This window comes from Acinonyx jubatus, chromosome A1 (genome assembly GCF_027475565.1).
Source record: "Acinonyx jubatus isolate Ajub_Pintada_27869175 chromosome A1, VMU_Ajub_asm_v1.0, whole genome shotgun sequence".
NCBI classification, from domain to species: Eukaryota; Metazoa; Chordata; class Mammalia; order Carnivora; family Felidae; genus Acinonyx; species Acinonyx jubatus.
Genome location: NC_069380.1, coordinates 187,131,156 through 187,153,962, shown reverse-complemented (window position 1 = coordinate 187,153,962; position 22,807 = coordinate 187,131,156). Strand labels below are relative to the sequence as shown.

The 22,807-nt window shown below is 43.5% G+C and overlaps 1 non-coding gene across 1 annotated transcript; it reads left to right on the top strand.

The window, feature by feature from the left end:
• The first annotated feature begins 22,496 nt into the window (after nucleotides 1–22,496).
• Nucleotides 22,497–22,603, top strand: LOC113594834 (U6 spliceosomal RNA). Its single transcript, XR_003415285.1, has one exon. It is a non-coding gene; the product is annotated as a U6 spliceosomal RNA (small nuclear RNA).
• The last annotated feature ends 204 nt before the right edge of the window (nucleotides 22,604–22,807 follow it).

The window sequence follows — 22,807 nt, the reverse complement described above, 5'->3', positions numbered from 1 at the left end:
TCTCATTTCTGGTGGCTTCTTCTCAATATATGCTCTGTGGGTTCTACTTAACCACTTATCTTTTAATGTTGGTACCCTACAAGTTTTTATCTCTGATATATCTCTCTTGGCATATGAACTCTTCCCGGTCAACTTTATTATGGTGGCCATCTGCTGTTTTGGCCCTCCCAGTATCCATCCCACCCTTCCTTTAGTTAAAGCAAATTATTCTGTTGTGATGGAAAAAGCAAAACCTCTCCCACTCTCAGTATATGTGATTCTGGTGTGCTGGTGAATTTTTAACAATCAGCATTCAGGGGGAAAAAGCCATGATTTTTAACATTTCCTTGGTGTAAATACTCCTACCATGCTCAGAGTGTATTAATTTAAGACATATTTATCAAACACCAAATATGTACCAGGAGGTACTGTTTTTAGTACTGGGAATCCTGAGGGTGAATAGAACCTAAATAGTCTTGGTGCTCGTGGTGTTTATATTCTAGTTGTGAAGATCAATAAAAACAATTAAGTGCATAAATTAATTAACAAGGTGATATCAGGCAATGACAAGTGCTATAAAATAAAGTAGAATAAAGGTTAAATGAGTGAGGTAGAGAGCTATCTTAGATGGTGGAGTCAGGGAAGTCTTCACTAGAGATTGACATTTGAGCTCAGACCTGAATGAGGGAAAGTGAACTAGGTAAGAGCTTGGAAAATAGCCCAAACTTGCAGCCCTGGAACTTTTGCTGGATCTATTTGGAAAGAGGTGGTCTTTTTTCAAGGAGGTAACTTTAAACTTGTAGGATGTCTGCCTGGAAGTGCTGGTGTCCACTATCCCACCTCGAAAGGTGAGAAACACTAAGATAAGAGGTGGAGAGAGACTGATTCCTAGTGGTAATATTTGGACATTTGGATATTTGAACATTTGGACATCCTTAACCCTCTGTATCTAATGCCAGCATATTCTTGCACTTTTTAAACACATGAGCCAATAAATACTACTGTCCCCCCCCCCCACTCCAACGTTTTTTTGGTTCAGTTTGTGTCTTAACTAATGTCTTAATTAATATACATATCTACACTTCATGTCTTCAAATCCTATTTATGAAATGAATGACTCCAAAATCTCTCTCTAGATTGGATCTGATTCTAAACTCCAGACATATGTAGCAGCCACCTACTAGATATATTCACCTACGGGTTTTTGGAAACATCACAAATGTAATATGTATAAATTTCAATTAATCATCTTTCTTTCCCAAACTGCCCACTCTGTTTTTTATTTCTACTTGCCAAACCAAGCCAAAACCTGGGTGTCATTCTGTACTTCTTACTCTCCTTCAACCTTTTAAGAAATTAACTATTAATTTCACGGACCATGGCTCATAAGTGTTTTGGAAACACACCCTATTCTCTCCATTCCCACTACTCAACCTTAGGTACTTGTTTCTCACCTAGATTTCAAGACTTTGTCTACTCTTCCTACTCTTTAGTATTAGTTTCCACCATGTGGCCAGAGTAAACATTCCCTTTTTTTTATTTTAAGAAGTTTATATAGTAGTAAATGTGACTTAAGACCTTGTGTCAGTTAGGATCCTTGAAAGAAACAGAAGGAGGAACCTCTAGGAGTTTTATATGTATATGCATATATATTTGTATATATGTATATATACATGCATATATATAATGCATTAAATCAGATGTATTTTAAGGAATTGGCTCATGAAATTGTGGGGGTTGGCAAGTCTGTAATGTGTAGGGCAGGCTGGCAGGCTGGCTGCTCAGGCTGGATTTCTGTTATAGTCTTGAGGCATAATTTCTTCTTTGGGAAGAAATTCTTCTTAGTCTTCTTAGTCTTTCTTCTGAAGGCCCACAACCCATTGGCTGAGGCTATTTCATGTTATGGAGTATAATCTGCTTGACTTAAAGTCAACTGATAGTAAAAGTTAATCATATCTACAAAATGCCTTTACAATATCTAGACTAGTGTTTGACCAAACAACTGGACACCATAGTTTAGGTGAGTTGACACATAAAATTAACCCTAACAGACCTAGAATAGGCATGACAGAGCATGCCACCTCCAGACTTTGAGAATTCCTGGATGATTTCAATAGTTCCTTTAGAAGATAAGTTGAGGCAGCTGAGGGTTGAAGGCACAGTTTAGTGTGCAAAAGAATCATCAGTGTGCTTGTTGTTAAAATGTTGGTCTCCTGACTTCATTCTCCGAGGATTCTTATTCCCAAGGCCTACAGTGGGTATGAAATTAATTTTATGGGTCTTTACCAAGATTTTTTTTTAAAATGGAGAATTAGGAAGGCCTGGGTAGCTTAGTTAGTTGAGCGTCTGACTTCAGCTCAGGTCATGATCTCGTGGTTCATGAGTTTGAGCCCTGCATCGGGCTCTGTGCTGATAGCTCAGAGCCTGGAGCCTGCTTTGGATTCTGTGTCTCCCTCTCTGCCCCTCCCCCACTCGTGCTCTCTCTCTCTCTCTCTCTCTCTCTCTCAAAAATAAATAAACATTAGAAAAAATTTTTAATTATAAAATAGAAAAAGGAGAATTAAAAGATTATAGAAAGAATTGGAGGGCATCCCGTGTGGTAAAAGTGAGTATTTTTTCAGGGAAATATGTTTGTTTCACCTGTGAGTTTGTGCATGGGGGGTTGGGGCATATTGTAAAATGCATTTCTAACTGTGGGTCATAGTCAGGGTCAAAAACGTTTGAAAGCCCTGGTGAGGAATATGGTCAGTATTCACCCTTGTGGCATGATGTGGCAAGTGACTCTTCTCTTATTACATGGACTTTTATTGCCATTGACAGCTCCATCCATCCTTCTGTGGGCAATTTTTTCATCTTTTGGTCTTGCCAAGTCCAGTGGTTATGGAGTAATGAAAGGTTAAGGCAGAGAGGGTACAAAACAAGAGTTTGAAATCCCCACTCCAACAAGCTCCTGCATTCTCCTCCTTCCCGTCAGTTCCTCCTCACCCTTCCCTGGAGTCTCTCTTTGCAATTTGTATGACTTTTTGTTGCCTGTACTGCAGGGACAGGAGAAGCCTGCAGTCAGATGTAGGGTCAAGCACCCCACAGAGCAGATGGCAATAGCAAAGTGTACTTTAATAACTCTCTCTTCCCGAGCAGCTCTGGAAACCAAGCGCGAGATTTCCCGTGCTGTTTCTCCTCAGCTTCCTGGCCCGGGGGGAAGACCTGACTGATGGCTTTGAATATCCATCAACAAATAATAAATAATAATAATAACCTGCCTGCCGCGGGCTTGTCAGAGCCAGGGAGGTTGGGTTTGCTGACGCTTTCTCGCTTCTTAATACAACCTCAAAGTCAATTTTAAGCAGAAACCATAGCAGCTTTGCACTGCAGGAATTTCTCCTTGCCACCGTCCTTAAGTCTGATTCCCAGTGTTGAGACCCATTTGGTAAGATTGTGAAATGGCTGGTGTGTCTGTTGTGACCTGGGATTCTCAGATCTGCAATTTTTTTTTCTCTCCTCAGATATACCCTATCTCAGGCACCATGCTGTTCTCAAATGTCCCAGTTTACCCCCTTTCTTCCAGGTTATAGGTTGGAAAAGACCCAGATTGACTAAATGAGTCCTGGGGTGTGAGAGGTATCCCCTCAGGAAGACTTGCCCTCCATAATGATTTAAGATCCTGGGCTTAGGGGTACGAATGCCTAGGTTTGAATGTGAATTTCTGCTCTTTCACCTCTTTGTGTGTGTGTGTGTGTATGTGTGTGTGACCTTAAGCATATTACTCAACTTCTCTAAGTCTCATCTGTAAGGCAAGGATAATATTAATAGTAGTAATTATAATAGGTAACATTTATTTGCTTGTTGTGTTCCAGGCAGTGTTCTAAGTGCTTTACCTACATTGGCTCCTTGAACCCCATGAGGAAGGTAATATAATTGTCTTTGGCTTACAGATGTGGACACTGAGGCAGGTGTGGTTAAGGAGTGTCCCCCAGGCCACAAGCTAGTAAGAGTGAGCCAGGATTATTCACTGGGCTGAGCCTCTGCTCCTGCAAGCTAAGTGGAAGTAAGCATAACCAGGCTTACTTACAAATCCAGGCTTTGGGACAGGGGAATTCTCCCTTTAGGATTTTGATTAACCCAAAGTAAATATTTTGAAGTCCACATTTTCAGGCACAGGGAGATTGTTGGTACAGATAATTATCCCTACTCCACTCAACCTCCAGACCAGCCCTGTACCTTAAAGGCAGGTTTGGGCTTTGCCTCTCCTAAATGTCAACTCATTGGCTGGACAGACTTTGCATTTCAAGATTCTTTACAGCCTCCAGAGCATTGAAAAGTTTATCCTCAGTGTTGAGAGAGTTTTAAAGTCCACTCTGCATGATGGATGAACTCCTGTGTGAGAGCCCTGACTCCCAAGCCCTTCCTCTCCCGTCTGTGTAAAGCGTGGCCTGCCCATGGCAATTCTCCTTTAAGCTGAAAATATTCTTGATTGGAGAAAACTTTGAGACATCAACTCTTCAGGTGCCTTCATTTGTCAGATCACTTTCCTCTCTGTTGTGAGGAGCCAGTCACTGTACCCAGGTAGAAGAGAAGTTGGAATTAGGTGTTGACTGTCTGAGTTTGCTTTGTGCTGGCCACCCCTGGCTGGCCTGGAGCACAGACTCCATCTGAAAAACTGCCCTGGGTTGTGGCATAGGATGATATTTCTTCTTCAGTCATGGAAAAGACTAAGGGGGCCCTCTTATATTCTTGACTAGCTGGGTTCTGGGCTGGGGATCTTGCATTTGTTGTTTTCCACACTCGCTGCTGCCTCGTTGCTCACTTGTGGACCTCCTAGAGATGAATAATTTAGCTGGCATAGGAATAAAAGTCCCAATACTCTCATCTCACTTCATTTCAGATTCACATTTAGCTACTAGAGGTAGAAGGGGGCTGGGAGAGTGACTGAGAGAGACCATAACCCGTGATATGTCACAGCTTTATGGCCTCTCTCATGAAGGAAGCTTGCCAGTCTCAGGCATGAAATGGCCCAAATCCCAACCGTGGGAAGCACGTTCCAATAGGACTCCTGGAAAACGATTCAGCCACACTCACTCCTAATCCAATTTAATGATCCTATTTTGATAGTATTACGTATTTATTTGCTGGTTAGGAGAAAAACCACCACCTCACAAGGTCTCCCTGCAGGTGCTCTAAAAACAGGGCTACTGGAGGAGCCCTCTTCTTGCTCCATGCCAGGGGCTTAGGGCTTTAATGTGAGAATGTGGCCTTCAGACAGTCTGGGATGTTTGAAAGGGCAGGGACCAGGGAGTGGGGTGGCAGTGCTAAAAGTTCTAAACAAGCCAGCTGGGGCGGGAGCATGGTCGTGAGGGAACATTATCTGGTGTGATTCTTTGTTTTCACGGCATCACCTCCTATTCCTCAGCCCAACAGAATCACCAAGCTGTAAACGGCACACCTTACAAATCAGGGTTCCCTGACGTGGCTGGAGCGTTCATTACCAGCCGTAAAGGCACGCCAGCAAGAGAGGTTGCTGTTCTGTAGCCCAATTTTCCATCGCAATAACCCAATTAACTGGTGTGTGTGTTTGTTTTACAAAGCTCCAAGCTACAATAAACCATACAGATACGTGGGCTGCAGAAAGCTCTGTAATTAGGACAAGGTGTACAAATTAAACTACTCTTTTTAAACTTCAAACCAGCTAACTTCTGACATACTGTACTGCTGGGGCTTCTGGGACTGAACCCAATTAACATCTTAGTATTTTATAAGCATCATTTTAATTGCATTTGTATGCAATCTTCTCTCCAAGTGCCTTTCAAGGTGCTAGTCCTTGGTTCTGCTTTTATTACTTTGGTGATTTAAATCTTCTCTCTCGGAGGTTCCCGTTAATAATGACTACTGCTACTTCAAATGCTGGTCCAACATAAAACTCGTCTCTCAAAAGAATTATGCATTAAAACAGTTACATTTAACTTTATTATTACATTTTTAATTTTTTCTCTGTTTGAACATTATGCCTTGAAACATTTTATCAACCTGTCAGCCCTCGTAATGGCTAGAAAAGAGATTCTTTTTGGAAGCTAGGATGATGGCTTTTTCCCCACCTCCTTACCTTTAGTCTGGATTAAAGGTCTTTGGTGCTGTTGGATGGTGTGATGGTGAGGGGGTATTTAAACAAGTAGATTTGGGGTCTTTAAATTTCCTAGAGGGTTTTGGAGCATCTTAGTCTATTCTGGGGCTAGGAGTAGGATAAGGCAAGTGAGACATTTTATTTCTGGGTGAAATTTAAGTAGGCACCAGAAAAAATGCAGGGATCAAGATGAATAATATTTTAATGCAATATTAAGAAATAAAATCAGTGAAATATAACTTGCAGACCAGCTGGCCTGTTTTTGTAAATGAATCTTTGTGGGTCCAGGGCTGAAGTGAGTGAGACGACATTGTACAACTATAGACTGGGTTTCTGTTTTTATTTAAAATTCTGGTATTTTGTTCACTGTGGATTTTTTTTTTTTGGCCTTCATTTCTAATTTTTTTAAAAAAATGCATTAAACTACTCATTTTGGTTCCTGAGTTTTTGGTGTCCTCTTAAATTTTGCACCTGGGTAAGTGTCTCATTTGCCTCCCCTGGTTTAGACCCTCCTATAAATCTAAGGGCAGGGAAGACTTTTAAAGGGATTTAAACATATGAAGAAATCCCGAAGGCAGGTTTTCATGCAGTGAGTCAAAAATGTAGGGAAAAAGTCAGCTCTGTGTGTGTTTCTTGCTGAAAACGGTGTCCACAGACCTCACTTTCTGCTTAGAAGCCCTCAAAGAAGTGACCACGCCTGAGTTTATGAGAACAGCCGAATGGCGAACTCTCCTCTTTCATAACCCCAGCCTGCAAAAGCAGAGTGTTTCCATAATTTTCCTTTGGTGCTTCTTATTTCAAGAAGGAGTTAGGAAAAATGAGTACTAATGTTGTGTTCAATTAGGATTTCTGTTATCTGGATAAAAATATACAGTCTTGAGCAGGCAGTGAGATCCTCCTGGAATATTTTAAACCTTTTTGCTTGATTGAGTGTCTTGTCAAACAAAACTGGCAACCTCTCTCCCAGAGCTGCCTGAATCTATGCAGATATGATTTCTATCATGCCTTTATTATGTGTAGTCTGTAATAAGGATGAGCACATATAAATCATCTCTGGATGGCAGTTAGGATGCAATACTCAAAGGAGAAAGACATTTCTGCTTTCAAATGTCTAGTGATTTCAGATATTATATAGCAAGTCTCCCCCGAACTGCACAATCTTCAATTCTACTCAAGCTCTTCTGTGGAAGAATGAGACTTTCATATCTTTCTTTGCAAGAATCACTAGTGAGATAAGAATTGTGTCACTAAGACCAGAGCACTGTATCTTCTTGGCTAGTCTGATATCAAAGTTGCATTTGAAAAGATGATCCTTCTGTAATTTGATTCAAGAGGCTGGTCTTGAGAGATGGTGGGGAGACCTCAGATTTTGGGTCTGCTTTGTTCTACTGGGAAATACAGAAGATGTGGAGAGGTACAAAATTCTGCAGCAAGGACAAAGTACACTTCTGGTGACATTTCAAAGGGTTGTTCTTTCCCCTGCATCAGGAACTGAGTCATAAGTATCTCAGGCTCCTCTCCATGACACAAAGGGAAATTTGGTAAAAACACAAAGCAAAACAAAACAAAACAAAAACTGTACTGCAAATCCAAAGGGAAAGCCTCCAGACCTGACTACTAATATTGTTGAATGCTTATCATATTCCAATAAGCATCTTCTTGTACTATTTCATTTAGTCTTCAGTAGACTACAACAATGTAAGTACTATTAAAATACCCATTGTACAGATAAGGGAAGGTAGACAAGTTAAGTAATAAGCGTATGGTTGCAGGATTAGTAGTAGGTGATGGGCCAGGATTCAAATCCAGGTACATTGGTGCCTGATCTAACTTTTCATTCACTTTATTTTCACATGCTGTGTGGTCTTGGGACCCTTTACCCCTCAGATCTTGGGAGAGCCAAAACAAGAGTGAAATAGCTGGCTTGGAAATTGAAGCAAGTGGGAGATCAGAGGCTCTCAAGAGCCCTGATCTCAAGGTCAGCCTCTGTTAAAAGACAGTCCATAGGAATTCTTCAGTTGGGTTGTGGTGTGTGTGTGAATGGATTGAGGGTGGCAGTGGGGAGTCGAGTAAATCCCAGACCTATTGTGAAGTAACAGTTATCTTTAGGCTCTCCAATTCTCTGGTCTGGGGTTGTCTTTCCCTTTCAGTGCCTTCCCTTCCTCTCTCTAGGAGCCTTGGATTTGACTGCTGTAGGTCCACCAGATCAGCGCTCAGCCTTTCTCATGATGCAGCACACATAGAAAATGACAAATGAGAACTTCGTATGAGGGACTAGGCTGCCCTTGTATCTGCTGCCCAGCTGCCTGGAGACTGAGAGGAATTAGGATATGCACTCCTATATCAGAGTTGAGGGAATCTGTGTATCAGACCAGGAGTGCCAGGAGGTCTGGAGCCATGTATCTTTATGCCTATCACCATTGTAGACTAGATACATCACTAGATCCACTCCTGGTACAAAGGGAGACATTGTGATAAAATAATTCCCACCAAGTTGCTAGAGATTTAACTAATCAATATACATATGTCAGGCTGCCCTTCATTTTGGGAACATTAACTCTTGCAAAAGGGAGATTTTTGGGGGCAAGGGACTTTTCCCAGCACCTGTCATCATGTGAGTGGCTTCTCTGCCCTGCAGTGAGAGGTGAGAGGTGAGAGGTGAGGACTAGCATGCCTCTTATCTTATCGGTAAGATAAGGAAGGAGGCTTGGGGAGAGAGCAAAGAACAGAGAGGAGACAAAAAGACAGGAAGAGAGGAGCATTTCATGGCTGGAGTCTTTTTTAATGGGACTATGGGGCAGTGGTTGTCTGAACACAAACCCAGGAAGTAACTGTGACGTGCACTATTTTCTACCTTATCTTCAGGCAGCTCCGGCCAGATAAGGGGTGTCACTGTAATTTCTCACTCTTGGCTGCTGTGGCTGTGCAGCTGTCCAACCCCCAGCCCTCAATGTCTGTGTAGAGCTTCCCTGGGCTTTCTCAGAAATCCAAGTGGTTGGCATAAGGATTCAGACCTTGTCTATTGAGCTACTGAGAGCTGAAATCCCAGCTGGTAAAATGCATGGCTCTCCACAGCTTGATGGAAGAAGCATTGCCCTGTCAGGGTCCCAAGATCTCATTCTTCATTATAAACTGGAGATAGTAATTTCTTCCCAGACTACTTTCCAGAATTGTCAAAGATGATCCAATCTCCATAAAAGGCTTTGAACACTGTAAAGTCTATACAGCTGTAAGGTATTACTATGATTTGCAGTGGCAACATAATTTCAGATTTGGAAGGGAGGCCTGTATCAAGGTCAGCTGACATACCCCTTTATCTTAATGCAAGGTAATTTGCCCTTAAGCAATTTGATACTAAGGGTTGCAAATCCTACTCTGGAGCTCTCTAGGGGTGGGCTTTCCATGGCCTCATTCACTCTTGCATTTGGGAAGTCTTCTTCACACTTAACCTAAAATTTTCCTGTTGCAGTGGGAGCTCTTACCTTTCTTTACTTCTGATACAGACAGAAGAAAGAGAGTCTAAATCATCCACAGAGACATGTACCTTTGTGTACTTAAAGATCATGTGGAGTGCCTCTCACAGATTTCTTTTCCTTCCAGTAGGGGACCCTGATCTGAGAGGTCTTTTGACTCATTTCCCAGTCTCATTTTCTTTCCTTCAGTCATTTGTACTGTTCTTTGTGGAAGCTGAGGGTTCCAGTCTTTCAACTTCTGTCATGTCTGGTGGCCAAAGAGTGAGGACATGCTTAGCCTACTCTTGGCAGAGAGGAGGTGTGGTTGAGAAGTTGGTGTGGCCAGCAGTTGGTAATAGAGGAGGGGTGGGCCATTTTGGTCCACTGTGTTGCTGATTGTTGACTTAAGAGAATCCTAGTGGCAGCCTCTGGCCAGATTTAGCCCAGCCTCTGGCAGCTGGAAGCCTGTGGCAGGTGATAGTTGCTGAGCAGATTAACTTTGCTAGCTTGATGCAGAAAAACTCTGGGGCATGGCCCAGATAGACTAAACTCAGTGTATGCTGATGTCTGCATATGGAAGACATTTAATATGTGATTCAGTAATTGCTCAGATAGCAGCCTGAGGTCAGCAAAAGAATTCTAGAGAAACAGAATTCGAAGCTAGTTCTAGCCTTTGACAAACACTGTGACTTGGGCAAGTCACTTGGCCTCTCTGAGCCTTGACTTCCTGATCTATAAAATGAAGGCAATATCTATTTCACTGGATGATGTGCAAAGTCTAGATGAGGTCACATGTGTGAAAATGTGGAGGACAGTTTAATTTGCAAATTATATAAAGGACTGTTTTTATTTTTATTAACATTCTCATTCACCTCACTAAACAAACTTTGCTATCTCCTTAGACAGAAAGGAAGGGAAACGTAAATTTGTGGCCAAAAAGTCATTGTGTCAGCTTAGATTTCCCATTCAGCACCTAAAACTCCCACCAAGTGGGGGCATTGCCTTTCCATGGTGGAGACTCTGGAGCTTGGCAAAATTTCCTTGTCTGTCTGGGCCTGGAAGGGCCAAGGCTGGTTGAGGTGCCCAAGCCTGAGGGGGACTGAGCATTGATTTATCAGCTGGCCTTTTGAATGTTATGTCAGGGTGGTTGAGGGTCCACTGTCTTGGAAACTCTCCTGAGGCCACAGAAATGGCTCTGACACTGACCGTGCACTCGAGGACTTTCCAGGGTTCAATCATTTCTTCATTAAACAGGCATTTATTATGCTACTATGTCTCAAGCATTGTGTTAATTTTTGGGATACCATTGTAAATAATACAGATACTGTCTCTGCTCTAGTGGAAGCCACATACTAAATTGCTGTGGATGGACTTTAGGGCATCCATGAACTTCCTGAAATTGGATACAAAATTACATGTGTCTGTGCACTCTTTTTTTGGGGAAATATTTGTATCTTTGATAGGATTTTCAAAGGGGCCCAGGACTCCCAAAAGGGTTAAGAACCATAGTCTGGTGGGAAAGATAAGCTATTCACATGAAGCAGTAACTACAAGGCAGGAAGTGTCTTGTTGTAGAGAATATACTGTGGGAGTACACTATATACAAAAGAGGGAATGATTCCTGTCAGCTGGGCTGTTTGGGGGAAGGCTGAGTGGAAAAGGATGTATCTGACTTGATCCTTAAAATATGGGAGAGTGAAGTTTATGGCCTCTTCATTGAATAACTCCAGGAGAAACCATTTACATCATACTTTATTTGAATAGTGCCCCTTCGAGTTGAGCAGTGTACAGCCTGAGTAGCCATATATGACGACCCTGATTTGATTGGAGGAGAGAAACCATCCTTGTGTTGGTGAGTTATGACTCTCTTGAGCAAGTTATTCCAATTACTCCTTTGTCATATTTTGCCAACAGAATAGAAAGACTAATAGGAGAAACACCAAAGAAGAACTCTGTAATATCACTGCTTGTGGAGCAACCTCAGTATGTAAATAGAATCAGTTTTCTTATTTTTCCATGTAATTGCTTGAAATCCTCACATGACTTATTAAAGGAAACCCAGAGTCTCCCACCACCCCTTAACTTATCCCAAATCCCAGGGCTAGCTTACTTAGCCCGAAGGGTGGTTAGTCTTTGTTGGATACTTACTGAGGAGGGAATTGGAGTATGGTCAGTCTTCTACTGATGTGGTTTCTCACTGGCCCATGGTGTGACTGGTAAAGCATAATTCTGCACCATTCTTGGGGGGAGGCTTCAACTCAAGTCCGGTCATGGTTGCACTGGGAACTTAGGCTCTCTTAGCTTGTCCTCACTTGCTCCAATGTCAGAGTTGTCAATAGTATCATTGGTTAGGGGCAGACTTCAAAGTCTACCTTTTCATCAGCCTAGAACAATGATCTCACTTTCTTTTCACTGACCCCCTCCCCTGGGGTGGGACTGCTTCTTTCTCAAACCCTCAAAAGGCAGGAAGTTTATTACATCCCTATGTGAGAACAGTTGAGTACTCTCACAACACCTCCCTTTTAAAGAAAGTTCCCTTCAGGGATTTATACTGTAACACAGCTGGTAAGAAAGAAAAATAACTTAGCTGGAGCTCAGTCTCTGGTAGGCAGTTGTCTGATGGGCTCCCTCTCTACAAACAGGCTTCACAGACAAGGTTGTGCAAAGTTTAGAGTATGACTTTGGATTTGTATGCTGTGTCAGATCTGTGACCTTGGGCAATTTATTTAATCCTCTCTGAACTTTAGTTTCTTCCTCTGAAATCTTTACATATACTCAGAGGGTTGTTATGCAGATTAAATAAGATGATGCATATAAAGCACTTAACATTAACTTGCCTCAGAGGTAGTACTCAATAAATTTTATCTAGAAGTAGTAGTAAGAGATGAGGAAGAAGAGGAAAAAGAGGAGGAAAAAGAAAGAAAATTGGACAACTGGCTAGAATGCTGAGGGGGTAGCAGGTAGACAGCCAGCACCCTACTCTACTCTTACTTTATGTACCAGCAGCTATCTCCCCATTCCTTCTTTTCCTCAAGAGTAGAAAAGAATTGTAACCAGGGTTCTCTCCCAGTTCTGGACCATCGTGGGTGCCATTTTTGCCTTGGGAGCTTTTACCTCCTGGTTTTCTCAGTGGATAACATTCCTTTGACATCCCAAGCTGACCTTTTCATCTGTGAAGCTTCAGTTATCCCTGCCCCTGGGCAGCCCAATGCATCCTCCACATTCTCCCCAGTAGGTCTGCCCTGGGAACCCCAGCCAGTCTCCCAGTCAGCTTCTCACAGCTGATCCTTCCTGCTTATGGCATGGAGGCATTGGTAGTCTTGGTTCCCTTAGCTCTGTTCTGCCAAGCATCATTGTAGGGATTAAGGGAGCTCTTTCCAGGAGACTTGGGCCCTCCAGTGGGGTGTCTTGTGGGACTGGGGCCTATGGCCAAGGGATGATCCCAGTGACATAGCGACAGGAATCAGACATGTATTCTGTGCTCTGGTTGCTGCTTCCTGCCCACCACAACCCCACCCCCACCCCCGCTGACTCCTGCCAGTCCAGGCAGTGACCCAGGGTGTGTTTCAACAAAACTTGGCATTTGGCTATTGAGCTCTTCTTGGCACCCACTGGTCAAAGAAGAGTGATGTGCTATGGCTATGATCTCCCTGGTAAAGGACAGAAGGACCCAGAATTCTCTGTGCTTCTTTAGGGGTTAGCAAGCCACTAGACTCCAGAAGGGCACTGTTTTGCACCCTGAATCCAGTTGTGGACATGGCATTACTTGGTGCTGCCATTTCTCACGGTGTCTAGCCAGATCCCATGATAACTAGAAAATAGTTACAGCATGTCAAGAGGTGGAGAGGAGGAGCACTCTCCCTTGCCCTCACTTACACATCAACATTAGTTCTGTCACCTGGAGCAAGTCACTTCCCTTGTCTACAGGTTTTCTAATCTGTAAAGTGGCAATGGTAATGGTGATTGTGATAAGATGATTGACACAGTGCCTGGCATGTAGTAAGTGATTAGCAAACACTTGTTACTTATTATTATTTGCTTGGATAGCTCTTTTAATTCCCCAAATCTTTCATACACCTCTTACTTAAAATTTCAAGCCTGGTAGAACCTCTTGGTGGGAAATCAATCTCATTTGACTGTTGAAGAAATGGAGGCATAGAGAAGTAAGGTGGCCTGACTGAGATAACACAGCAAGCCAGGATCAGGTCAGATCTCCTGACTTCAGGGGTGCTCCCTTCTGGACCCAAGAGAATAAATCCAGGGACTTGACCATCTCTAGGAACAGCCCAAATGCAAAAATTTCCACAAGAGGTTTTGTTCCTCTGGCATATGTTGATGCTTTGGTGAGAGCTTGCAGTAAAATCTTATTCCTTCCTCAAAATCCTGCTCAAATATTGTTGACTATGTAAAGGGAAGTTTCCAGCTCCCCAGGCTGAGTTAATCCTTCTTGCCTTGTATTTTGGACAAATATCTTGTGAGACACTTGATGTTATACTAGAACTGAATTATGATTGACTATAAATTTTGTAAAATAAAAAACAATGTTTTATGCATATATGTATCCTAATCAGTTCAGAGTAGGTATTCCCTAAATATCTATTGAATTAATTATACTGATAATGGTGCCAGTAACTATGGCCCCATTTAATCTTACAGCAACCCTATGACAACTATAATTATTCCCATTTTTTGGACAGGGATACTGAGGTCTAGGGAATAAAAGAAATTAAGTAACTTTCTGAGGTCACACAGCTAGAAAGTAGCAGGACTGTGACTTAAATCTAGATCTTATTATCTTCAGCATTGAGCTCTTAGCCAGTTTCAGGTTCTCATACCCATTCATATAGAACTTTTTCTTCCAGGTGATAAATACCTATTTCAGAAGTTGTCCAGGCTTGCCTGCCAAGAGGGATAAGTAAGAGGGAGCAGGGGAGTTGTGAGCTGAATGGAACAGAAGAGCCTGAAAAAGGCTCCTTTTCTCTGTATGAAGAGGCAAATGTCTTCAACTCCTCCAAAGTGCCTCTCCCTGAGCAGCCTCATGGCTCAGCCACATATCAGGTTGTAGCATGTTGGAAAGCCTTTGAAAAATAGTATCTATTCTCTTGTAGTTGACCTTTTCCAAGGCCCATGAGCCAGCCAGCTGACCTTTGCATGCGCCCTCACCTGCAGTGGCTGAGGGATCACTCTTCAGCAAACATTCCTTGTCTTTTGCTGCATCAAGTAAATGGAAGTTTCCAGTGTTTCGTCAGGACTAGGAGTTAGGTCTCCAGAAAGGAGATTCTACAGGGAGAAATACCAGTGATAAGTTCAGTGAGACTGGAACTATGGTTGGGTAGCTAGAGCTTCCAGGTCAGGAAGTGACAAAGAAGGCGCCTGGCAGAAAGCCCTTGGATTAAGTCACATAATTGTGTCTGGGCATCAGGATCATCATGACATATCTCTTAACCCAACTTTCTAGTTAAGGTCAAGGAAGAAACCCATGGCATCTGCCCAACGCTCTCATCATAGAGTCTTTGGACTGGAAGGGACTTTAGAGATTATCTAATCTAGCATATATGTAATATTCATCTTCCCACTCCCCAGTCCTGTGCCCACAGCAATGGCAGACATCACTAACTGATGGCAGTATTCTCTCTGGAAAGGCCTAGATACAGCCTCAGAATCCTTTAATACTTAGTGGTCTGTGCAATCATGGAGTTGGCCATAGATGCCAACCGAGACCTTTAATTTTTAGCTTAGTTCTCTCTACATGGTGCCTTCTTAGGTTTGTGGGAATAGGGGACTTGGGGAATCCTTGGGAAATATAGGGGTTTGAATATTTATTGGATGTCACTAGGGGTAACATGAGGTCTTGGAAAAGACACCAGATCAAAGATATGAAGTCAGCACCTAGCTCTAATGTTGTCACAAAGGAGTTGAGTGACTTAGGCAAGGCATAACCTCCCTGGATCATTTGCCCCACCTGTAAAATGAAGGGCTTGAGAGGAGTGCATGATTGCCATGGACCCTCTTTCAGTGGTGTGGCTATGTTGAGATATGGCATGTCCTTGCTCCTAGGGGGCAGTGTCTATATGCATGTGGACATTCACACTTCTATTCCCCACTCCCATGCCTGTAGCTTACATTAGCAATGTGGAACCTGTGAAGACTTGGTTTTAGAGTCCTTTTCAGCCTTTTTGGCAAGGGGTATCCAGGCAGCCACTACCAGTTGATCAACGCTTGCAAAGAAAATAAAAACCATTTGCCTCTGCTATGGGCTGAATTGTGTATTCCTCAAAATTTCATGTTGAAATTTGAATCCCTTAGTACTGCAGAATGGGGCTGTATTTGGAGACAGGGCCTTTACAGAGGTAGTTAAATTAAGATGAGGTCAATAGGACGGGCCCTAATTCAATATGATTGGTGTCCTTATAAGAAGACAAAACTTGGACAGAACAATGTACAAGGGAAGACGATGTGAAGACACAGGAGAAGATGGTCATCTGCAAGCCAAGGAGAGACACCTAGAACAGATCCCTCCCTCATGGCTTTCAGAAGAAAGTCACCCAGCTGACACCTTGATCTTGGACTTCTACCCTTCAGAACTATAAGAAAATGAAACTCTGATGTTAAAGTCATCCACTGAAGGATATTTTGTTGTGGTAGCCCTAGCAGAATCATACACCATCCTTGCCTACACGGAATCTGGCAGGCGAGAAACAAACAAAAATACAAAATAACCAGACCAAGTTTACTTTTGTACTCATTTGCTTTGTAGAAGCCTGGCCTTGAACACCTGCTGAGTTTTGGATTTTACTGTTAAGGAGCTAGGAAAGGAGAATGTGGAGAGCTATTCCCCTGTTCTATGGGCTTGGGTAAGTCCTTGAATTTCTTGGGACCTCATGCTCCTCATCTGTAGAGGGAGACATTTAGATTGAAACAGATGTTTTCAAACTTCTTCACAAGCATCAAAATTCTTTATTCAAATAAAATTTAGGCAGACATCGAATAAGTAAAAGCTAGATAAAAATAAAGCTGCTCTGATAGAGGTAGAAGTGTGTGTGTGTGTGGGGGGGGGTGGTGGGTATCTTAAGCCTGTCTTCTCTTCTCTATTCCATAGACCCTTAGCACAGCCAGAAATACAAAGTCCTTATCCCGAGTCAGACGTCCTGCAAATCTGAGAGTCTAACATCTGAGTCCATTGGACTGTGGGACACTTGAGGGAGGAACTGTCTCTTAATTAACTTAGCATAGTGCCAGGTATACAGCAGGCACTGAATACATGTGAAAGGAAGGGAGGAAGGCAGGAGGAAGAAACAATTGGAAAAAAAGGAAAGAATAGCAAATGTTGCCACAGAATTCCAGAGGTGGCCTGAGCAGTTCTGCAGATATATCTTTAAGACGTTCCAATTTGTTTGCTTTGAAGTCACCTGCAGTTCCCCAGCATCAGGCAGAGCCTGTTGGTTCACCTAGAACTTCCTTGCCTTTTCTAGGAACGAAGGCCACAAACTGAAACTAAATCAGGTACTGGAGAAATAGGCATGCTTGGAAATGGACTAAAAGCTCCAACAAAGCCAAAGGTTAAACTGTTGTTTCAGATCATTGGGGTTTGACTGGCTGAGAGTTAGAAAGAGAAGCTGGAAGCCTGGGGTAGGTGATTTTCTTCTCAGCTCCTAGCTAAGGGTTTGGCATTTCACCTGCTAGATGGCGCTGTCCTCTAAGGAAAGACACTAGCTCTGCTCCACTGGGGACTCAGTCCAGGAAACAGGAACAACTGAAGTTGAAAAGAATTGATGGGGAAGAGGTAGAAGGGATGGAATAGGGTCCTTTCCCTGGGGCAGCAACATCTCCTTTTGTGGTGGTTCTGGTTTCCTTTATAGTTTTTATTTTGCAGTATGGGTGTTTCACACACTTCATCTGAAAAGTCACAGGGTCTTTTGCTCCTAATAAAAGTGAATAAGAAGTGAAGTGTGTGTGTGTGTAGGGATGGTCACTGGGGTTCTACCCTAAGGCTGCAGCTTAAAAATGACATGTCCTGGCTCTGGTATTTGACCTTGATTTAAAGATCAGTTGGGGGAAAAATAGTCCTTTCTCCATTCTGCTAGCTGAGCTGTATCCCTCAAATTCTGGGTACTTTCTTTATACTGAACCCTTAAAGTTCAGCTCCAATCTGTGTGTAAGGGGTGGGAACTGCATGTAGGGACTGAGACTCCCTTTCTCTGGGCAATGTTAGCTGGCTCCATCCGGGTCTGCCTGTGAAATCAGGGCAGCAGCCTGCAACTACTCCCACTCTATCAGCGGCCAGAAGGAAGGAAAACAAAGATAAGTGGGGGGGGGGGGGGGGGGAGTATGGAAACCAGGAGGGGACCCAAGAGGAGGGAGGGGAGGGCTGAGGAAAGACAGGAGACAAGGGAACAAAGACCAGAGGTGAAGGGTGAAGAGGGTGGGGAAGGGCAAGAGAGACACGAGGGACCAGGTGTCCAGAAAGAAAGGGAAGGGCCATGTAGAGGAGCTGCAGTGGAGGAGAGAGAGTGGACCAAGCAGGGAAAGGGGAAGACAAGGAAGCTGGAGTGGAGCTTTCAAGTCTGTGCTAAAGCCGGGAATCTGCACAGGCAGGGGAAGGACGCTCTGCCAGGCAAACAGGAAAACAGAAGGAGAGGAAGTGTAGTAATTAGAGAAAACCTGACCAAGGGCCTGAAAGAAGGGAAAGCCACTGCAATGGGGACATTGCAGGAAAGCAAGGAGTGAGACAGTGGTGAGGAAGCTTTGAAGCAGGAGGGTGAAGCAAGGGAGGCAGAGAGCAGAGCAGCGAGGAGGTGGAAGAAGCAAAGCAACACAAGTGAGAGTGAGGGAACAGGGAAGGAACCATTAAAAGAATGCTTACCTTATAGTCATAAAAACAGGAATGTGTGTGTTTTGGCCTGTGGCCATAGTCCAGGAAACACAGTGTGGCTTTTAGGCAAATTGTGGAGTGCTTGGTCCACACATTGGTAGCTTGCCCTGGTCTGCTGCTTTGAAATGCAGCTGCTCTGAGCTGCCCACTTGTTGGCAGGCAGACTGCTACTAGGGACATCAGATGGAACCTGCTGTCTGTACCCAGGGTCATTCCTGCTCGATTTATGGTGCTCTAAGTTCAGAGGCACCGGCTTCTCTTCCAGGGCACTTGCTTCCCTTTGGGGGGCAAGAGCTGAGATGTGTATCATGTGGGTGACTTGCTTGCTGTCTCCTGAATCAAGGGTTCCTTTGAGGATGTTTCTTGGTGGGACTGGCTGTGGGAGGGCAGAGGGGGAGACATGTTAAAGGCAGTGAAAGATGGATGTTAAGGAAAGGGCCCCTGGAGTCTGACAGCCATAATTCGGTTCCTAGTTTTACCATTTGACTGTGTGAACTAGCATCTATTCTTTAATGTCTCCGAGCCTCATCTGTAAAACTGAGCTTATAATCACACCTGTCTCACAGGGTTCTGTTGAGACGTAAATGAGATGATGCATGTTGCTGGCAGAGTGGCTAGCTCGTATTAATGCTCACTAAATGTTAACTGTTCCTGTCTGTATTATTGTTAAAGACCAGATAACCCTGTGTGTATGTATGTGTGTATGTTTGGAGAATCAGCCCTTGAATGCAGAGTCATGGGCTTAGATTTGAAGGTATTTTAGCAAGGGAATGATTGCTTGTGAGGACAGATCTAACAGTGATAGGTATGCTGCTTTGGGGAGTAGGTGAGACCATTTTGGTGACCAGAGCATGCATGAGATAGTAAGGAACTGGATTAGGGATGGGGGGAGCTGGAAAAAATTTAGGGGGTATTTTGAGACGCAGCCCAAACCTAAAGATATTTATGATGGACAGGTGGTGGGAAAGGAACATTTAAAGCATGACTCTAAGGTTTGTGGGCACAGGACAAGGTCAGAGGGAGCTCTCAAGCTAAGAATGACTTTTTATGTTTTTGAAAGATTGTAAAAAACAAAAATGAAAACAAAGAACACAAAGAGACAAAGAATATGGTGACAGAGACCATATGTGGTCTGCAAAGCCTAAAATATTTATGATCTGGCCCTTTATAGAGTTACTCCACCTTTGGCCTGGTCTGGCCTAGGGTATCAAAAGAAGACTCTGCCCCCAAATTGGGAAGCCTAGAGGGGTTTAGACAGACAGCAATGTCCCCAGAAAACTAGAGCATTGAGACTAAAGCAGGAATGAGGTTTGTGTGAATAATATACCAATTCAAGAGTCACATAGTGATTCCCTAAATATTTTTTGAATGTGGGTTCATAAGACAGACAGACCTGGTTGAATCCTGGCTCTTTCTTCCTACCTGTGACCATCACCAGGTTATCAACCTCTGTGTGTCTCAGTTTCCCTACTTGTGGAATGGAGATGATAACTCTACTTACCGCCTGGAATTGTTTTTGGAAGATTAAATGCAATAAGACATGTAAAGCATTTAAACAGCGTCCAGTGCACAACACACAAGAAATACTAGCTTTTAGAGTTTTGAGAAGATAGAGACCTGGAGATGGAAATGAACATGGCATATGGTAAGCAACAGTAAGATGGTGGATTGGTTTGGTAAATAACAGTAAACAAATATCACTTATCATTATTACCATCAATGCTATGACTCTGTTGCTATTATTGGAACTCAGGGTCTGGTTGAGGGAACCTGGTGTTCTCTTCCATAAAGCATGGGGGTTGCTAAGGTCCCTTCCAGCTCTGTCTTTTTAATTTTTTGCCAGTTTCTCCCTCCTTCCTTCCCTCTATGCGGAACATGCTTAATTCTCTTTGACGTTTCTGATAGCAGGGTAATTTCTTCCCCATCCTCTTTAAAAATCCTGATCATGTAAGAACTGATTCTGTTTTTCCCTTCACCATTCCCAGTGATCTCTCTTCCTTTTGTAGCCCCTCCCCCTCCAGGCACTTCCAACAAAAGAGTCAGGTCATTTTTCATGTGGTATCAGCGGAGCGTCAGCCTCCGAAGCGTTTGTCCTTGTTTCTCTGAGTGTCGGAAGTTCTCCGTCTTCCCACTAGGACTTTCTGAGAGCATGGAGTGGCTCCCAGAATTTCTAATCCTTCCTGCTGCAACTGACCCTCTTCCAACACTTTGAGAAAAAACGATTGGGGAAGAAAAAAAGGCCAGCAGAGGAGGGAGGTATGCAGCCCTGGCCCACTCAGCTACACAAGGTCTGTGCTGGTGAACAGGCTGCACCCTGCCTGTTACTCATGGCTGCCTTGAGAGGCTGGTCCGGGGAGAAAGATTAGGGTCATCAAGATAAGGCAGAGAATATTCAAACTGGAAGCAAAGAGGGGCTGTTTTTCCAATAGTAAGCAATCAGGGAACAGGAGGATGTAATTTGCAGATTAGGAAAGTGAACAAAGAACATAAAATTAACTTTATAGCAAAGAGGAGCACAGTCTGTTTGAAGAAATAAACCTCCATAAAGCATTATTGTTGATAAAATCAGACTGTTGATTTAAACTAAGTAGGAAATATGACCAAATCAGGGAGACGATGGGGGCTCAGTGGAAGCTGAAGTTGAAACTTCAGGCAGGGATGGAAGGCTGGGGTGGAAGGCTAGGGTGGGCTGGAGAAGCCTACTGGGGCATCTCCGCCCTGGGGGAGAGATTTAGGACCAAAGCAAGGATGCCTGTGCTCAGGGCATAGATAGGAGGGACGTGCCTTAGCAGGATGGCCAAGCCGCCTTCACTTAGGGATTGTCTTTATTTGAAAAGTGGCATTGATTTCTAAGAACTCGTAAATAGCAAACATGCTCCTGCACACATGCATTCCCTTCCTCTCCCTTCTGTTTTTAATTCTCAAAGACCCACAAAAACTCATCTGAAACACCAGCAACTCTCTGCTTGAACGCCAGTAGTGATCTTTGTACCAAAGCAGAAAAGTCCCAACACAATGCCTTTGATCCTGAGGTGATTGGAACAGAGTTTCTGTCTGCCCCCTTTTATCATACACAAGTTGGCCAGACTAGGATAACACTCATGCAGTGGGTAGTGAGAAATTCAGCTCTGTGCTGTGAGCTGCACTTTATTTCCCTGTGCCATGCCTTCGTGGCTCCACATTGACTGGCATGAGAGACTTATTATTGTTTTTTTGCTGTCTTTGACCTGTGGAGGCAGGACTCTTCCCAAGGACTGAGGTTCAGAGAAGCATCCCTGTGTAGTAGTGCACTCAGAAGTCTTAATTTGCCTCTCCCAGTCCAATCTTCTTCCTTTCCTATCCTGCTCTGAGCCCTGGAAGCTGCCTTGGAAACCCCTCACCTTCTGGCATTTGGTAGAATGCCAGTACAGCTTATGGGAGGCACCACTAGGACACAAGTAGACTAGAGAAAGAGGGAGAGCAGAGTACTGTGGCCTAGATTCCCTCCCTGCCAGCCTGCAGGCTGGCAGTGCCTTTCTTTACCAAAGTTCAGAGTGAGTTAAGGGCCCTGGCCTTGTCCCTTCAGGCACAGGGGTGTTCATAGCCCCCTTTATAGCTCCTACACTTGGATTTCTTCACCATCCTTATTTGGCTTCCCTTAAATGTGCCCTTGCATAACAGTCCCTTCATTAAGCTCCCCACTAATGCTCCCATTTGAGTGTGCCATTCTTGTAGGACCTGGAAGGATACAAATAATGAGAGCTCCTATTTGGAAATCAGAAGGTGTGGGCTACAGCTGAGAACCTCTTACAAGTTGACCATGTGAACTGGGCAAGTTGCTTGTCCTTTCTGGCCTTGGTTTCTTCATTTGTGAAATGGGGATGATGGTGAGGTCATCTTTCAGTTAAAACAAGCTATAATTCTGTTTCCACTAGAGGTGTAGTGGGCAGGGCTCTGGAGGAAAATAAACATTAGTTTCAATCCTGGTTTTTATACTTTCTAAGTGTGTGGCCTTGGCCAAGTCTCTCAATCTCTTTAAATCTGGGTTTGCATCTTCAGTAAAACATGGAAGGTAACTCTTTCCTTGCAAGTTGAGGTGGTGCTTGCTTTGGCAGCACATATACTAAAGTTGGAATGATACAGAGATTAGCATGGGCCCTGAACAAGCATGACACACAAGTTGAGGGGGAGGATTAAATAAAATTACATGTTTGAAAGCAGCTAGGATAGTTCTCATTACACAGGAGGCCTCCAATCCATGGTAGAACCTTTCTCTTCTTTCCTGGCTTTCTTGAAGGGAAAATGCCAAAGCACGAGGGAAAACAAGTTTGTTGGCTCTGGGATTTCCATTCTTTCCACCTCTAATTCTGTTTATTTATATTTGCTTACATCTTAGCTCACAGACTCCAA